At 37.7% G+C, this 17,865-nt stretch overlaps 2 non-coding genes across 2 annotated transcripts; both read left to right on the forward strand.

The window, feature by feature from the left end:
• Positions 1-130: 130 nt before the first annotated feature.
• Positions 131-203, forward strand: Trnai-aau. The gene has a single exon. It is a non-coding gene; the product is annotated as a tRNA-Ile (tRNA).
• Positions 204-335: 132 nt separating this feature from the next.
• Trnai-aau lies at positions 336-409 on the forward strand. The gene has a single exon. It is a non-coding gene; the product is annotated as a tRNA-Ile (tRNA).
• The last annotated feature ends 17,456 nt before the right edge of the window (positions 410-17,865 follow it).

Here is a 17,865-nt window from a genome sequence, read left to right on the forward strand (position 1 = left end):
TTTTTATTCCAAACCTTAAATTTTAACAGTGTTTCGAAAAAAACCTGCTTGAAATGGAAAAAAAATAAAAAATACACACGTAACTTTGTGTTAGGGTTGTAATTTTAACATGAAAGCTTTCTAATCAATTGGTCGGTTAGCTCAGTCGGCAGAGCATCGTGCTAATAACGCGAGGGTCGTGGGTTCGAGCCCCACACTGACCATACTTTTTGATTCCAAACCTTAAATTTTAACAGTGTTACAAAAAAACCTGCTTGAAATGGAAATCTTAAAAAAATACATATCTAACTTTGTGTTAGGATTGATATTTCAACATCAAAGCTTTCTGATCAATTGGTCGGTTAGCTCAGTCGGCAGAGCATCGTGCTAATAACGCGAGGGTCGTGGGTTCAAGCCCCATCACTGACCATACTTTTGATTACTTAAACTTTAACACATTACAAAAAACATGCTTGAAATGACCTTCGTAGCGTAAACAGTGGGTGGCTGAAATAAGCCTTTTTGAGGTATGGCGGACGTGATAGGAGGGAACTGTTTGGTTTGGGTTTACATGTATACACACAAATTCACCCAAACCGAATAAACTTGTAGCATTGTGTCTGCCATATCTCAACAAGGCTTCATAGCCTTTTTGAGATATGGCGGGAATACACCCAAACCAAACAGTACCCTCCTATCACGCCGGCAATACCTCACCATCGCGCGAGTCAAGGTGGCGTGCTTGGTCTCTCTCCTCCCAGTCGCTTGGGATCACGGCTCTCCCAACCACGAGGGCCTTGACCAAAGACTAGGTCTGTTGTTGCTGCTGAGATTTCTTGCTCTGAAAAGAAAATGCTGACATTTTTTTTCTAGAAAGGTTAAATTAAGGCTACTTACACATGCTTCCCCCGTCCTCAGGGGCAGATGTAAGGATCTGGTCAACCGCTCCACCGTCGAAAATCCCGTCAGACTCGCCAATAATATCGCCAATCTCACCCCCAATGTCACCCAGATCAAAATCACCCAGATCAATATTACCCAGATCAAACTGGGATGCCACTTCAGCTGCAAGATGAGCAAACAACGAGTAAATTTGATTTTGCAACAAAAGAGTTCATAATTATTTGAGGCCTTGCATCTAGGTTGCGTTATACTATTTTTGTGACGTCACTCTATTAATGAAAATGTAATAATAAAATCATACGCTTCTACACTTCCGAGTAAAAAAAGAAAAAAAGGGAAGCAGAAGGGGCTTTTTATTTTTTCATTTGTAATTTTTAAAGGCAGTGGACACTATTGGTTATTACTCAAAATAATTATTATCATAAAACCTTTCTTGATTACGAGTATTGGGGAGAGGTTGATAGTATAAAACATAGTGAGAAACATCTCCTTCTGAATTGACGTAGTTTTCGAGAAAGAAGTAATTTCCCACGAATTTGGATTTCGAGACCTCAGATTTAGAATTTGAGGTCTCGAAATCAAGCATCAGAAAGCACGCAACTTCGTGTGACAAGGTTTTTTTTCTTTCATTATTATCTCGCAACTTCGACAACCGATTGAGTTCAAATTTTCACAGGTTTGTTATTGTATGCATATGTTGAAATACAACAACTGTGAAGACTAGTCTTTGACAATTACCAATAGTGTCCAGTGTCTTTAAGATGGCCGCCACTCATTTTAAACTTTCAAATATCCATTGTGTTTATACTGTTCAAACACAAAATAAATAAATGACACATGTTAGACAAGACATTTGTTTTTGCTGAGATCGTTCAAAGAATCCCTCGTTTACACTCCCCCCCCCCAAAAAAAAAAAAGAAGAAGAAAAAGAAATTATTACAAACAAAATAAATAAATGACACATGTTAGACAAGACATTTGTTTTTGCTGAGATCGTTCAAAGAATCCCTCGTTTACACTCCCCCCAAAAAAAAAAAAAAAGAAGAAGAAGAAGAAATTATTACAAACTAAAGTGGTAGTTCGAATTGAAAATGACTGTTTTACAAATTGGAAGATAGCATGATGTGTTAAACACAGCTTGAAACATTTTACCTGTATTTCAATATCCAAAAACATTTTCCAATTAAGAAAAATTACCTGAGTAAAAACTCAATTTTAAACTGATCAAAACACTGATTTAAAAGCACTGTATGCTAAATAAGCTTAAATATGATAGTTGTCAATTAATGATAATAATAGTGGCTTCGTGCACTTAGTGCACTTAGTGACGATCAAGGCGCTTTAACATACAGTATTTTCCTGCAAGGTATGTGGGGCTATGTTTGATTTTTGAGACCTACTCTTTTTTACATTAGCACTATGTAGATGTTTACAAGGCCCGCTTTCTTAAAAGTTTATTTTCTATCTTTTCAGTGAGTCGAGTATTTTAAGCGAGCCAGCTGTAAGTTCAGAAGGTCTAGGGTTCAGACCATGGCCTAACGTCATTTGACAAAGTACAAAGTATGGGGGGAAAAAGGTTAAGTCAGAGAATAAACTCTAAATTGTGTATTCGTTCCTACAATGTACTCGCCTTCTGCTCGTACATTCTATCCAAGAATTGTCTTTCTGGACTAGTTCGTTATTACCCATGTTAATTGTGATAACGGGTACCAACTGCATCTCTGCCCGCAGCATACACAAACGCACACCACGGACATTTGAAACTTCAATAAGTCGCCTCTAAAAATTTAGGCGATCTTTTGAGATTTTAAATTGTCGACACACTTTTAAGGCACTGGACACCTTTGGTAATTGTCAATTACCAGTCTTCTCACTTGGTGTATCCCAACATGCATAGAATAACAAACCTGTGAACATTAATTTTTAACTCAATTGGTCGTCGAAGTTGCGAGAAGAAAGAAAAATCACCTTTGTCGCACAAGTTGTGTGTTTTCAGATGATTGAATTCGAAACCTCAGCGGAGGTCTCGAATTCAATTCAAATATTTGCGTGAGAAATTATTCTTTCTCAAAAACTACATTACTTCAGAGGGAGCCGTTTCTCACAATGTGTTATACTATCAACAGCTCTCCATTGCTCGTTACTAAGTAAGTTTTTATGCTCACAATTATTTTGAGTACATTCACTAGTGTCCGGTGCCTTTTTAAGTTTAAGGTTTTAGGAGAGATTGGTTAGGATTATAAAACAGTATAATTTATTTTTGTCCGAAAGCTTACTTCTTAAGAAGTTCATACTATAGGCCTAAAAAAACTGTTTTCCTTTGTTTCCTCACGAAAACTGTATCAAATTAAGGACGTTTGTTAACATGTTGAACATTGTGTATAGTTTAATAATCCTGATTCACACAACGGATTGAGCGCAACATTTCACTGGTAAAAATTAAAAAGGAGTTACGAAAACTTACATCAATAAATGTTGAAAATAGTTAATGGCCTGACGTTTCGACCCTAGCAGAGTCTTTCTCGAAGGCTAAATGACAACACAACAAACATGAACAGGTAACTAAGTGAAGCATAAGCAGTGAAGTGGAAATACATGAATGGGGTTAGAAAGCATACATAAAAAAGCAGGGGGTAAACAATGAATAGGGGGACAAAAGGAGGGGGTGAAGGGAAGGGACTGGCTTGACCACAACAAGCAAGAAGATGGAAACACAAAGGACAACATCAAGGGTGGTGAGGTAGGGTAAAAAGTAATCAATTGTTTCTAAAGTAACCGCCCGGCTGTGTAAGGATTATACAGTCAAAATTACAAAAAAATCTGGGGCAACAACGCGTTAGGTTCGGCACGTCATCAAAGACCTTTTCAATATTTTTCAATGCGGAGATTGGGAAGTGATGACGTGTGAAGACTGTTTGATGTTACCCCGTCCTCCTCTCACATGACATAGTTTCAGTTTAATCATCAATCCAATCAGATAATAATATAAGTTTTCTCGGTCAATTTCGGCAAATGAGCAGCCAATTTAACCACCAAGCTATTCTATTTCGCGAGAAATCAAATGCTACTGAAAAGGGTCATTCGATTTTGTTTTATGATTAGTCAATTGTAATGTTGCGTCACTCGATTTGACAAAAAAATTCATTCAATTTAGCAATTCATCAAAGCAGCGTTCAAATTTGCAGACGCATATGAAGAACTAGTGTGCATCTGCTCAACGCCTTTCACGGCGACCCGTTCAACACGGGAAATTCCCTTCAAATTCACACACTCGGGAGACATTTTCATCAGTTTGAGAAAAGTGATTTTGTTAAACTTACAAAGTCGCTCGGCATCGTATAATAATAATAATAATAATAATGATTACATTTATATAGCGCTTCATACTAAAAATAAGTATAGTATATATCCTCTTTCGAAACACTACCCTTTTTATATAAATAAGAGCCAGTAAAGAGGGGCACTTTTTGATTGAAAAAGATGCATTTTGACTAAAATAATCAGTTTCCTATGGAGGTCACACCACATTTTGTCGTTTTTTGCCGGGGTTGTCCCACTAAATTCAACGGCAAACTCGCTAGCAATCTCGCACCACCAGAAGTCGCAGGTTTATGAAACTAGATGAAATAAGCTTTCCATCCATGTAACATGTTTTGTGATTGGTGGACTGCAAAAAGGGGCACTTTTTGTGTCAAATAATGAAGTCCGTTTGGGAGAGCTTGCACCTCCATAGTCTGGACACCGAGCCGTATGGCTAGTGGGTTAACTATTTGGCGGAAAGCTAGACCTCTTCATGCCGCGCGAAGCACAAACATCGTTTAATCGGAAGCAGTATACGTCGTTTGGCAAAGCTTTTTGCTGTTTTAATCCATCGTTCTTTATGCCTCAACAATAAATTTATATCTAAGAAGCATTTTGGTTCCACAATGTAGCGTTTTTAATGTCCAAAGGTATATTTGAATCGTGGAATTTTGTGCTTTTCTTCGACTCGACAATCACTCGACGTGGCTGGAATACTACATTTAGTTAATAGGGGTGTTTTTTGCAGAATATGTGGTGGGCATGCCAAAAATGCTAATACTTCGTTAACAAAATTGCCAAAGTATGGGACCACATAAAATTATCATTCAACACATTAGTAGAAGGGTCCTATGTAATTTTTTTGTTAAATTATGTACAGAAATATCTTGACGAATCAATTTAGTTTGTTGTGTAACATTAAACAATTTTTTTCATTGTTTATGTAAACTATGTTCAATATTTCTGTATAATCTACCCTTTACAGTAGCATTCGATTTCGTGCGAAATGCAATAGCTTAAAAAGGTTAAATTGGCTGCTCTTTTTCTGAAATTGGCCGAGAAAACCTATCCTACTGATAACTAGTTCTTGTATACATATCAAATTGCACCATAGCCGTATTAATGCGCTTTACACTAATGCCCTGGGCCCAACATGCTTAACATTTCTCTGCTAAGCAGATATGAGCAGGATACCAGTCACGAAATTTACTTGTCATATGGTAGTTTGGACGGTAACCTTATTCTGGTAAGCGTACCTTTGTTATGGTTAGCAACATTTTGTGCTTAAGCAGCTCTATGAAATTTGTCCCTGGTCATTGACCCAATAACATCCCTTTAATCTTTCTCAGCTCCCTGGGAAGTGTATACAGCCTGAGCTGCCCTGGCACGCAATAGCGGTTTTTTTCATACACAATATCAACCTTTACCCTCACAGGTACCCATTATACACCACCTGCAAGGTATATTTTGTTTTGTTTCGAGGACTGTCTTGCTTTATATTCTACTACCGCGGAGTAGATTTTAGGAATTCGGGAGACTTCTCAGTTCTGAAAAGGGCTGTCCTGCTTTTTAATATACTACCTGGGCGGAAGGTAGAAAACCTTCTCAGCCGAGAACACTACTGTTGTTTAAGTGGATTGAGGGGAATTCTCGTTTTTAACTTCACTACCGCAGAGTGAGTAAATGGACTCAACATTTCGACTTATATAGCATGCTTTAATCATCGTCAGGAGACCGTAGAACCACACTCGCCAAAAATCAAAGTGACTTACCTATATTGGCGAAGCAGACCAGAACCATTTTCAAGAACACATTTTCTCCAAAGTCTAAGGACAAAATGATAAAATACATGAATTAACATTAAAACAATCAATTAGAGGTACGGTGGGCACTATAGTGGTAAATAATTCACTCAATAAAGTTTGAAATTTCAGAGGTTTATTTCATACATGTTGGGATACACCAAGTGAGAAGACTGGTCTTTGACAATTGCCAAATAATTATGTCCAGGTCTTACCCATAGGTCTTACCCATATCTGGGTCAGGTTGACCCCGAAACCGGCTATAAATGGGCCTCTCGGATTCCGCGCTAGTGTTTTTACGTATTTTTTTACACAATATTTGGGTCAGACTTACCCAAAAATGGGTCATCACCCAGCTCGTTTTCAATTTCATTAGAAAATGATTGCTCCGTTGGATCAGCATTTAACAGTCAAAAAGAGTAATTTAATTTCACTATAGTATAGCATTCACTGGACAAAAAATCAATCAATTTAATAAGGCCGCAAGTCTCATTCGATTTCGTCAGAGCCAGCAGCAAGAGCTGGTCAATAATTCAAGCTCATCAAAATGTTAAACATGGCCGAAGAAATAACAGTGATAATATAAGTACAAAGACAGTAGAAATTCAACTTAGGAATGGTGAAAGTGTAGGCTTGAATTTCGATTAATAGAATAGAATGACTGACACTAATCTGAATGAAAATAAGTTTTTTAAACACAAGACAACGCGCTCCAGTTCAAATTATTAGCGTGTGGTAATTACTCAAAGTTAGCGTAAAAAGTGACTTGGTACGAGTAACGGAGAGCTGTTGATGGAGATGTTTCTCACAAAATGTGCTTTACTATCAACAGCTCTCCATTTAACTCGTTACCAAGTAAGCTTTTATGTGGCAAACAATTATTTAGAGAAAATACCAATATTGTCCAGTGTCTTACAGGGGCAAACGGAACACCACCATAGAGAGCAATGCAAGTTAACTTATAAGAAATTATTTCTTTGCTGTTAATATTACGTATTTTCAGCGTGTTTGTAATAAAAGGAGTGGTCTTAAGTGTGAATAAAAAAATTCATCCGTGGAAAAAAAAAAGAAAACAAAAATGAAAAAAATTACAACCCTATGATGTAATATATTGGCGTGCTAACCGTTTCATAGCGCTGCTAAGCACAAAAATTTGCTTAGCATGAAATTTCATCCTTGATAAAAACAGGAATTCCAACATAATTTCCAGAACCACCAACACATCAACTGTGGCTGACCTAATGAAGAATGGGACGCCACCCCTCAGCAGCTCATCACAAGACTTGCGTGCAGCGTGAGAAGAAGGTGCCAGGCTTTCATCAACGCCTTCGGATCATCCACTCGTTACTGAACTTCTTGTATCAATAAAGTGTATTAAGATCAGTAAGTTGTCTTGCTCTATACCAAACTTCTTGTACCAATAAAGTGGATAAAGATGAGTAAATTGTGTTCTATTTGCTTGTTTGAGTTACAGTGTCAATTTGATTGTTCACACAATAACACACAGTTGTTACTTTTGGCACATTTGATTTGTGACTTTGTCTCATTCTCATTAACGTGGTCAAGTCCAGCAACATGTAATCATTGCAAATGTGGTATCATTTTAAAGAGGAACAGTTCAGCTTTGCAATGATATATACCATATACAAATAGAGTACTAAATAATAACAAATATACGGGATTAAAAAAAGTTTCTTTACTTTTTGTGAGCAGTTTATCTTGTGGGGAAGACTTTAATAAAGAGTGCAAATGTCAGGTCATTAACGATTTTGCATTAAAGGGACTGGACACTATCGGTAATTACTTTTTTTTATTACTGTTTAATTACATAACAAAACTTACTTGGTAAAGAGCAATGGAGAGCTGCTGATAGTACAAAACATTGTGAGAAACGGCTCCTCTGAAGCAAGGTAGTTTTTGGGGAAAGGGGCAATTTCTCACTCAAATAATAAAATGTTTCAGCTGAAGCCTGTTATGATGCATCTGAAAGCACATAAAGTATTGCAACAAGTGTGTTTTTTCTTGCATTATTCTCTTGCGAATTCGATGACCAATTGAGCTCAAATTTCCACAAGTTTGTTATTTGATGCATATGTTGATATACACCAAGTGAGAATACTGGTCTTTGACATTAATTTACCGAATGTGTCCAGTGCCTTTAATAGCCTTTTTAGAAGACTCTGCTTTAAAGAGTGAAATTGTCAAGTCGCTAATTATTTGTGCATTGTACACGGATTATAAACGTTTGGTTATTGGAACCCGTTGTTTTATTTGTTTTAGTTTTACAGGTAGATATACCATCAAACTATACCTGAGGAACATTCATTTCAAAATGTGGTAGCATTTTAAAGATAATTATTGCCAAAAATTCGGAGCGGTTATGTCCACGCAGGAAGAATGCCCTGCAATTGGAATACACAATCGGAGAAACGTTACTGTCAATAACGCTTCTCAGATTTAAATTTCGAGGGATAACATTGATGTCATTTTCCATAAACACAGTTCTTCGAATAAGTGAACGGTCTCTCAAAGTGCATTATGCTTTCCGACGCTGCTGTACAAAGTAGAAAGGTATTGCCATTCATTTTCAGGGTCATTACTAACGTATACAGACCCTTTAAAATATACCTTTAAAAAAACAGCTATTTCAATTTTCTTATATTTATATTTTGGATGTGTTTATTCTTGGATTGATGTTTAAATATAATAAATGTATGAAGAGCTTGAACTCTTCGATTAGCATTAGCAAAACAATATTAATACTATGAAGCACACCAATTTATTAAAGGAACACGTTGCCTTGGATCGGACGAGTTGATCTTTGAAAAGTGCTTGAAACCGTTTGTTATGAAATGCATCATGGTAAGATAGTTTAAAAGTAGAATATAATGATCCACACAAGTATCACTCGAAATTGCGTGGTTTTCCTTTTACCTCGTCGACTAACACTGTCGGCTATTTATGGGAGTCAAATTGTTGACTCCAATTAATGGAAAGCTTCATCACCACCATTATTTAGTCAGCCTGTTAAAGATACATTGTAATAACCCGAACCCATGTCCGCCTTGTGACCAGGAGAACGGAGACCAGACAACTCGTCCGCCGGACAACTCGTCCGTTCGGACAACTCGATGGTTCAGACAACTCAACGGTTCGGACAACTCGACGGATGATTTATTCAACCATCGGACAACTCGACTTGGGGTCAAGACAAGTCGACGGATGGCCTAGTCGGGAGAAGGAGGCTTACGATGAGATCGAGTGCTTCTTAAATATTTAGTTTGTGGATAAAAAACATGTCGTCTTGCTTGAATCCATTGATCACATGGCCTAACAGACACACAGCAAGAAGATATCTCCCAAAAGCTTTCAAGAAATAAATTAAATTGAGGAAAGCTACAGTAATAATCAACTGTTTTGAATTGTTTACACAACACACATCAGATCTCAAACTTCGAGCACAAACAGACAGCTACTCTACATCACAACACTTGTTAAATAGAATTATGTGGGTAAAGAGGAAACAAGGTTTAAATAGACTAGCTCTGGTGCTTCTGTTCAGCAGTGTGGGTTCGAATCCTTGTCTTTCAAATCACTTGTTTCCCTGAGCAAGACACTTAACTTTAATTGCTTCTCTCCACCCAGGGTAAATCGATACCTGTGATGGCAGAGATGGTTCTTGTGATTGATGTAGCCGAGTAGCACATACAATTATTTGTTATTGTTTCACATGCTGTATACTTCTCATGGAGCTGAGATGGTTTGAGAACTGAATTAATGCACAGTGATGATCAGGGGTAATAATGTTGGAAGTGCTTTGAGATGCTCTATGGGTGTGAAAAGCACTCCATAAAAACTGGTTATTACTATTATGGGTTGATGCAGGTTTAATTTTGACATTCAGCTGCAGCTACAACACAATAAATCAAATATTTGTGGATTTCAATTTGTTTCTATGATGTCTAAAAAGGCCCTACAGTAATTGATCATGCATGCACATTCACAAACCAAATCAAATCAGGATACAAACACGGTTGTATTCGTTTTAAATTATTTATTCATATTATCCAAATTTATTTTTATAAATTATTTAGATGTAAAATATAATTTGTTAAAATTATACATATTTAGACTTCAAGATTAAAGGTGGAATAAATTATCTTTGTTAAAAAATATGTGCAAGTAATACACTAATAAATTTGTTTTTAAAGATGCATTGCCATAGTTTGGTCAAAGTTTAAGGTCACAAACTAAAGGGGCTATCTCATCTGTCCTGCGGCTGTGCATGGAAATATTAACTGATGAACCCACCACATGATAACCTACATCCCAGGCATGGACATGCCCTTCCAGGATGTAGATGCGAGGGTGCCCAGGGTGTAGGTCACCGAGTGGTGGGTTCATCATTAGTTTATAGTTCCATGCACAACTGCAGGACAGGCGAGATAGCCCCTTTTAATGTGGTACATTGCTATTTGGTAGGGGTAGGAAAAGTTATCAACTTTCATATGATACATTGATCATTGAATGGTTCTTCGCCATCAAAATTTAATACGAAATTGCTTGTTACCATGTTAGTTTTATGCTAACAGTTATTTTGAGTAACTACCAACTGTGTCCAGTGCCTTTAACCTCTCTGAGGAACAAATGTATTTAAAACATATTAAAAATTTGTACATTTATTTGAACTGTTTCAAAAAATGAAATTAATATTTTTGTGCACACAGCTTGATCTCATTGTTGGTCACTGAAGCAAACTTAAAGTGTTTATTTTTTTATAATGAAAACTCGGAAAGATCATGACTGGGAAGTGGTGTGAGTCAGATGGCTTAAAGGGTTCATGGATGAAAAGCGGTATTTTGCTTACACACATTATTTTCATTCATAGATGAAATTGAAAATAAATAATTGTGAATAGGCAGCAGCCGTTGGGAGATGATCTGTTTATATATTATTTATTGGGGTGACCTTGCCCGAGGATGACATTTTCGTGGGCAAGTAAGCTAGATTACCATCATCCGGATTACTCCTAGAACTATTTCGGTTTCATCTGCTATCGTCTCCAGTAACGGGAGACGATAGCAGACGAAACCGCAATATGGGAGACGATTGCAGACGAAACCGCAATAGTTCTAGGAGTACATCCGGATATGGAGTGATTGTCCACAGTATGTATAGTTTGGCCGGTGGGGCGAGTTTGCTTGAGGAAACTTTTTAATTTTTATTTTTATTTTTATGAATGACAGCATTGAAATAAATATTACTGAATTGAATAACCAAAATATGTGATTGTGAACTGAACAAATTACCCTTCCCCTGATCTACATTTGGACCGCTATCAATTTGCAATTCAACTGCAATTATATTTCATAATAAAAACCGCAATGGCTCTCGAATATAACAAAAATAACAACGTACTAAGTAACTACTCAACTAGGCTAAAGCAACACTAACAGTAACAGTGGTCCGGTATAAATACGTGTAGGTCCCTACGTATTTTTCACGCTGTTCCCCAAAATAACAGAGATAGGCCCTATGCCTAGTTTGAAATTAAAAACAATTTAAATGAAAATACAAATTTAAAATGCCCGCTTGCTTAAGTTAAAAGTTTAATAAAGAACGTCAACAAGGTCAACGTGCTAGAGGCTTACCTGCCATGCATACACACAGTTGCGCAGAACCACATATCCAGTTGTTTTAATCACAACCCAAGCACTCACAACTGTCATCGCTGACTACATACTGAATCTGAAATTCTTCACGAAATTACTGTACGATTCTTTATAGCGACTTGTTAAGTTGTAAGCCCAAAGTCTCCATGTACTGTCAGGCGACATTTTATAAAGTAACTTGCCAACCAGAAACTGCGCATGCGCTGGTTTCGCCCCAATGTTTGTAAACAAAAGAAAGGTCTATTATAACATTGCGTAATACACATTGGTGAAAAGGTAAAAACAATTATAATGTTGGGATTTTGGGGTGGCGGGGGTTGAAATAAACTTATGCTTTTAAGCAGGCAGTGGACACTATTGGTAATTACTCATAATTATTAGCACAAAACCTTCCTTGGTAACGAGTAATGGGGAGAGGTTGATGGTATAAACCATTGTGAGAAACGGCTCCCTCTGAAGTGCCATAGTTTTCGAGAAAGAAGTCCTTTTCCACGAGTTTGATTTCGAGACCTCAAGTTGAGAATTTGAGGTATCGAAATAAACCATCTAAACGCTCACAACTTCGTGTGACAAGGGTGTTTTCTTCTTTCATTATTATCTCGCAACTTTGATGACCGATTGAGCTCAAATTTTCACAGGTTTGTTATTTTATGCATATTTTGAGATACACCAACTGTGAAGACTAGGCTTTAACAATTACCAATAGTTTCCACTGTCTTTAACGCAAGATAATCTGAAGTCGGTAAAAAAAAAAAACTAAAGTGCCTGTGTGAATACATAACACTTTTTTGTTTTTGTTCTTTTTTTACATTGGAGTAACCAATTTATATTATGGAATCTTTTGTACTTTTAAACAATCCCATTTGAAAATGGTGTTATTCCTCACCCATATGTATTTTGTTTAAAGTGTTAACAGATACGTGTGATGTGTGTTGGTGAATATAATTTATATGTACAAAGAAAAGCAAAACACAAGTTCCCTTTAGAATGTATATACAAATGTATAGAGCATTGATTAGTTAAAGGCAGTGGACACTATTGGTAATTGTCAAAGACTAGCCTTCACAGTTGGTGTATCTCATCATATGCATAAATAATAACCAACCTGTGAAAATTTGAACTCAATCGGTCATCGAAGTTGCGAGATAATAATGAAAGAAAAAATACCCTTGTCACACGAAGTTGTGTGCGTTTAGATGGTTGATTTTGAGACCTCAAGTTCTAAATCTGAGGTCTCGAAATCAAATTCGTGGAAAATTACTTCTTTCTCGAAAACTATGGCACTTCAGAGGGAGCCGTTTCTCACAATGTTTTATACCATCAACCTCTCCCCATTACTCGTCACCAAGAAAGGTTTTATGCTAATATTATTTCGAGTAATTACCAATAGTGTCCACTGCCTTTAAACAAACATTCCTCTTCTTCATTTATATCTAAATATAAATTAAAAAAACTTGATGATATTCTACTTTAAAGTTGCAAAAACGCATTTTGTTCTTTTTCTTTTACCGGCTGAGATAGTTTTCAAAAAACAATGCATTACTTAATCGATTTTAATAGATGGAAATTTGCATCACAATTTCAAAAAAAATAATGCGCAGCTAGAATTTTTTTTTCACAAGCCCTAGATGTGAAGAATTATTATTTAAAAATATAATAAAATATGGAATTCAGTGGAAGTAGCCAAGAATTACACAAAACACGTTGCAATGACCATTGATTGCAAACCTTAAAATTCCAATGAAGTGGGCCGATTTCAAAACCTAGAGCTAATCTTTACTGCAAATCAATCGTGTAGTTGCTTTGAAAGTGTGATGTCACAATACAAACGGTAATACTGACAAATTTATATTGCGATGGATTTTGTTGCTTTGTGAAATAAGCCCTGCGGAAGTTTTACCCGATCCCGATATGCACCCCTTTCATCCAACCTCATACCCGCCTTTGCACCATCGCCTCTATTAAAGGCACTGGACACTATTGATAATTACTCAAAATAATTATTAGCATAAAACCTTACTTGGTAACGAGTAACGGGGAGAGGTTGATAGTATAAAACATTGTGAGAAACGACACCCTCTGAAGTTTATAGTTTTCGAGAAAGAAGTAATGGGTGTGTTCGTTTAGCTTCCCTGGGTCGACCCCGGTGTGTGGCGGTTTTTTTTTCCAGGACGAACGTGGGTAATTATCTGCACACGTTCGTCCTGGAAAAAGAAATCGCCACACACCGGGGTCGACCCGGGGAAGCTAAACGAACGCACCCATAATTTTCCAGACCTCAGATTGTAACGTGTAATGGGGAGCTGTTGATAGTATAATACATTGTGAGAAATGGCTCCCTCTGAAGTAACATAGTGCGACATAAAGAAGTAGTTATTTACGAATTTGATTTCGTGACCTTAGATTTAGAGTTTAGATGTCTTGAAATCAAGCAACTGAAAGCACACAACTTAATGTTACAAGGGTGTTTTTCTTTCATTATTATCTCACAACTTCGACGACTGATTGAGCTCAAATTTCGACAGGTTGGTTCATTTTATGTTCATGTTGAGATACACCAAGTGAGAAGACTAGTCTTTGACAATACCTACAGTGTCCAGTGTCTTAATATTCGTGCATGGCGTCATAATTCTTAGACAAAATGAGGCTATAGCTAGGCGCATGTCCGCCACCACTTGCAGTGGCTGCACCCATGGCCTCGTTTTGGGTTAGCATTGTGACGTACCTCATGCATAAATATTAAGAGAGGCTACACCCTATTGTACATTGGCCCCCATTGTGTACCCCCCCCCCAATCTTCCCAGCTCCCTTCGCGGTTCCCTTCTCAAGATACCCATCAGCATCCTACTATTTGTGATGTCGATCACTTGCCTCCTTCTCCACCCTCCACCCCCCCCCCCCCCACATCTCCCACTTCGACAGGAACGTACCCTTGGTACCCTTAGAATCCTCTTCAAATGATGGCCCCCCGGCACATCGGATCAAGACTGTAATACACGCCCCACCCCTCTTTCCCCTTACCCCTCCCCGACCCAATTTAGTTAGCAGCTAACACAAATGTATGTCAAGCTCACAAAAAGCATGCTTAAAGGAAGTGGACACTATTGGTAATTGTCAAAAACTAGCCTTCACAGTTGGTGTATCTCAACATATATTTAGTTTTGTCTGTTTGGCGCGCCATAGGCCTTCTCTCTAATTTGCATTTTATGCTTTCCTTGCGTCAGAGACGCACCCATACCATTGTGTTTGATAGTCTAACTCATTCAAACGTACCCCTATATAAATGAAGCGCTTTCTCAGGTGATTTCACAAACACACCGAGTATCATCTATCTTTGCCAATAATACTTTAAACCTGACTTAGTGCCCTCCCACCCTCCCGATCCCCGGGCAAAGGGTTTAATTTGATAAAATATTTTATTTTGTATTTCCAGTCGCCGTTTTTCTTTCTCTCTTTTTTCAAAATTGTGTTTTTTCAGGCATGCCGTCTTTTGAGTCGTGCTTCTCCTGTGGAATGTCTGGCCATTGGTCCAGAAATTGCCCCTACTCCTTTTGTTCCAACACCTACTCACGTTACCGAAATCAGGCAAGACCCACACCAGCCGTCCCTTTCACCGGGCTGAGACCTCCATTCCCATCATGTTTTCATGCGTATGAGCGTAGCGAAGTAGCATGAAAGCATAAAATAACTAACCTGTGAAAATTTGAGCTCAATCGGTCATCAAAGTTGCGAGATAATAATGAAAGAAGAAAACACCCTTGTCTCATGAAGTTGTGTGCGTTTAGATGGTTGATTTCGAGACCTCAAATTAATTCTAAACTTGAGGTCTCGAAATCAAAATCGTGGAAAAATACTTCTATCTCGAAAACTGTGTCACTTCAGAGGGAGCCGTTTCTCACAATGTTTTATACTATCAACCTCTCCCCATTACTCCTTACCAAGTAAAGTTTTATGCTAATAATTATTAAATGAGTAATTACCAATAGTGTCCACTGCCTTATCATGCAGCAGGTGCATCAATTAATTAATACAACTCATTAACTTTGGGCGGGAGACTCTACAATCCGCCGACAGAGGGCGCGATTCCTATTTAATTACCTAGTCAGATACCCTAAACCAAATTCAACGCTGAACGTACGGATGAAGTCAATTTTGATAAATCACGTGCAGAAACGCACGCTGCTTTGAAACAGAATTTCTCAAAAACATGGACGGAGAGGGTCATTTGCTTCTTCGAGAGAATTTTGCCCGCAATGTGGCTCCATTTTACCTTTTCTGAGAGTGGAACGGTAGTTACGAAAAGCAAGACATGTCCTTACAAAGTAAATGCAAAAAGTAAGTTTGGAATATATATATTTTGTGTGGAAACCGTGGCGTGTAAAGTTGTGTGTGATGGCTCCCTTACTTGTGCGTTATTTATAAAAAGGGGGTAGGCGGGGTCAGGACGTGCCCAAGAGGCGGTGGGGGAGGTGGCTGATGATTGCAATATACATGGACTTTGAATATTATACATTCATGCAAATTCAGATCAATGACTTCGACTCTGATGATGTAAATGACCTGTGACTGATAATTCGTAGTTATTGAATATTTCTTTAATCAAAAAAATTAAAAAATTTAGAAAATAGTAGACTAAGTTTCCAATATTAATTTTTGTAATTTTCATTATTATATCGGTCTACTACTACTACTCTAGTACTACTCTAGGCCTGTCTGTAGGATTAATGACTGCCTTTTATATCATCCTTTGTAATGATTACATTTTTGGTGGCTCATCCGCTGTTTTTTGGCATGTTTGGTCATGTTATCTGGTTATTATATAATCATGGAGGTAGAAACCTCCATGACATAATTTATAAAAACAAATATATATAGTAAATAAAATCAAAATCTTTTTTAGTTGTGGTAAAAAGAATTAAAAGAAATACCCATGGTGCCACCACTTTTTCATTCGATATGAAATATTGGGTGCGTTTGATTAGCTTCCCTGGTGTGCTCATCCAAGTGGCGTATTTTATTTTTTCCAAGGATGAACGTGGGCAGATTATTACCCCATGTTCATCCTGGAAAAGTCACCTATTTCGTTTTCCAGGACGAACGTGTGCAGATGTTTACCCACGCTCCACCTGAAAAAAAAACAGACGCATCATCACGTGAGCCTTCCCGTGGTGAACTCAGTGCACCTCGGGCCAGCCCCAAGAGCCCTGCTTGTGGATAGGGTCACTTGACGTCACGACGAGAAGGCTCACGTGATGATGCGTCTGGGGTTTTTCCAGGTGGAGCGTGGGTAAACATCTGCACATGTTCGGACTGAAAAGAAAAAAAAATACGCCCGTTTGGATGAGCACATCGGGGTCGAACGCACCCATTATAGTATCTAATTTACCTCGATGGATATCTAGGGCCACTGATTTTCCGTTTCAGAAAAGTGCAAATTCCGTTTGGCAAAAACATGAATTCCGTTTCAGGCACAAAAAATTCCGTTTCATGTTTATTTAATTAGATAAAAGGTTGTTTAATACCCAGGGACACACTTATAAAAATCAATTTGAGATAAGTTGCACTGTTGACTTCGTAAAATGTTCATTTGAACTGACAAATTTCAAAAAAATACTTTTTTTTATAATTATTGTGGATTATTTTGTATACTGCTGTTCTAAAAAGGTTGCACTGTGACTGCAGTATCAATGCACATGATGTGATAGACTTGATTCAAAGTCTAAAACTGCAGTTGATTCTCTGCATCAGCCACATTGTAGGCTAATGACAGGAGTGTATCCACAAGAGGGCGCTGTTTCAGCATGATCAAAGACTTGGGAACAAGTCTATGGACGTGACCATTCTCCATCCACAAACAAAATGTCAGCCATTTTGTTTTCGCTTTGGCGACAGAATGTTGACAGTTTACGGTTTTATTTTAGACCTTTCCGAGATAAAAAAACATTGTATGTGTTCTTATAGATCATAGGTAAGCTAGTTTGTGTATTATTGTTGGTAAAAGAGAGGGAGAAAATGCAATTTGGGTGAACAAAAAATGTTTAAAACGTGCCGCGAATAATGCCCTTCGCTTAACCATGTTAACAACGTGTGTACATCATGTGTGTAAACATTGAGGATGGTGTGAACATAGAGTGGTGTGAAGTAGAACAGAATGTTCCACGGTTACGATCTCGTACTTTTTAATGGTCTGATTTCTGATGCCTTTTTAG

The sequence above is a fragment of the Asterias rubens genome, chromosome 17 (genome assembly GCF_902459465.1).
Source record: "Asterias rubens chromosome 17, eAstRub1.3, whole genome shotgun sequence".
In the NCBI taxonomy this organism is placed as follows: domain Eukaryota; kingdom Metazoa; phylum Echinodermata; class Asteroidea; order Forcipulatida; family Asteriidae; genus Asterias; species Asterias rubens.